At 45.3% G+C, this 1,008-nt stretch overlaps 1 protein-coding gene across 1 annotated transcript in view; it reads left to right on the forward strand.

The window, feature by feature from the left end:
* Nucleotides 1-629: 629 nt before the first annotated feature.
* LOC122256813 (carbonic anhydrase-related protein 10-like) overlaps nt 630-1,008 on the forward strand; it is a 230,947-nt gene continuing 230,568 nt past the window's right edge. Inside the window, exon 1 of the mRNA XM_086550124.1 lies at nt 630-670. The gene's annotated coding sequence lies outside the window, so the exon portion shown is untranslated. The remainder of the gene's footprint in view (nt 671-1,008) is intronic.

Consider the following 1,008-nt stretch of genomic DNA (forward strand, 5'->3'; position numbering starts at 1 on the left):
TGTTACATCATAGTTATTTTAATAAGAGTTGAAACATAACATGAATCCATGAAACAGGTTAACTTTATTCAAGGCAAGTTATTAGACTTACGAGGGATCTGGTCCTTTACCAAAGTGAGGAATAAACACACGTATCCCAAAGCTCATTCTCTCCTCGCATGTTTTGTTTTCCCTCTAACTGACCCGTGGGCACTGGCATGGATCCCAAGGAACGGGAAGTACATCCATTTGGATATCCTAAAACGGTGCCCTACGTCGAGAATGTGATTTACTTTCGAACGATAAATAATATCAAGTGATATGATATTTTTCAATTTCATTTACTACATACCGGAGCATATTTTTTTCGAAATGCGGTCACGAGTTCGCGAAAAGGGCTGACGAGTTAAATCTCGTCGGCATCCACGCTCAGAGAGAGTGTATTTACGAAAGTGATATTTAGCGTTTCTTGTTTAATAGAACATTTGGCTCGGACAAGACATACGAGCAGTGCAACATGAACTGGCAAGTTGTAACAACCTATTCCCTCCACGCTCTCCTCCCCTTCCCCGTCCGCTTCCCCGGCGGCGCGCTGGTGCCAGGTGCTCGATTACTCTCGCCAGGAAGGACGGTCAAAGCCTGGGTGCAAGGTCCTGGCGGCGCAGTGCGGGTTCCGCCGCTCCGAGGGAAGGTTAGCTAACGTGTGTGGGGGAATGAAGGGCGCCTGGTTGACAGCTGAGCAGCGGACCTTTATATCTTCCCGCTTTTGTTTTCCTCTCTTTTTTTTCTGTCCTGCCCACTGTTATTTTAGTGGTTCTTAACTCTGTGACTGTTTTTTGCGACGTGATATATATTCCTGTGGCTGTCATGTGCGTCAATACATCGGAGAACAGAAAGTTTGGTATTTGAAAACTTCAGAAAACAGAGTCACACAGGTGTTGCAACGCGGACTCTCCCTGACTTAACTTGAGGAAACAAGACGACCCACAGATTTAAGATAAAGGAAGTTGTTTCTTAGTCACTGTGTCT

This window comes from Penaeus japonicus, unplaced genomic scaffold (genome assembly GCF_977035675.1).
Source record: "Penaeus japonicus unplaced genomic scaffold, GWHDUDI00000001_assembly GWHDUDI00000023, whole genome shotgun sequence".
Lineage (NCBI taxonomy): Eukaryota > Metazoa > Arthropoda > Malacostraca > Decapoda > Penaeidae > Penaeus > Penaeus japonicus.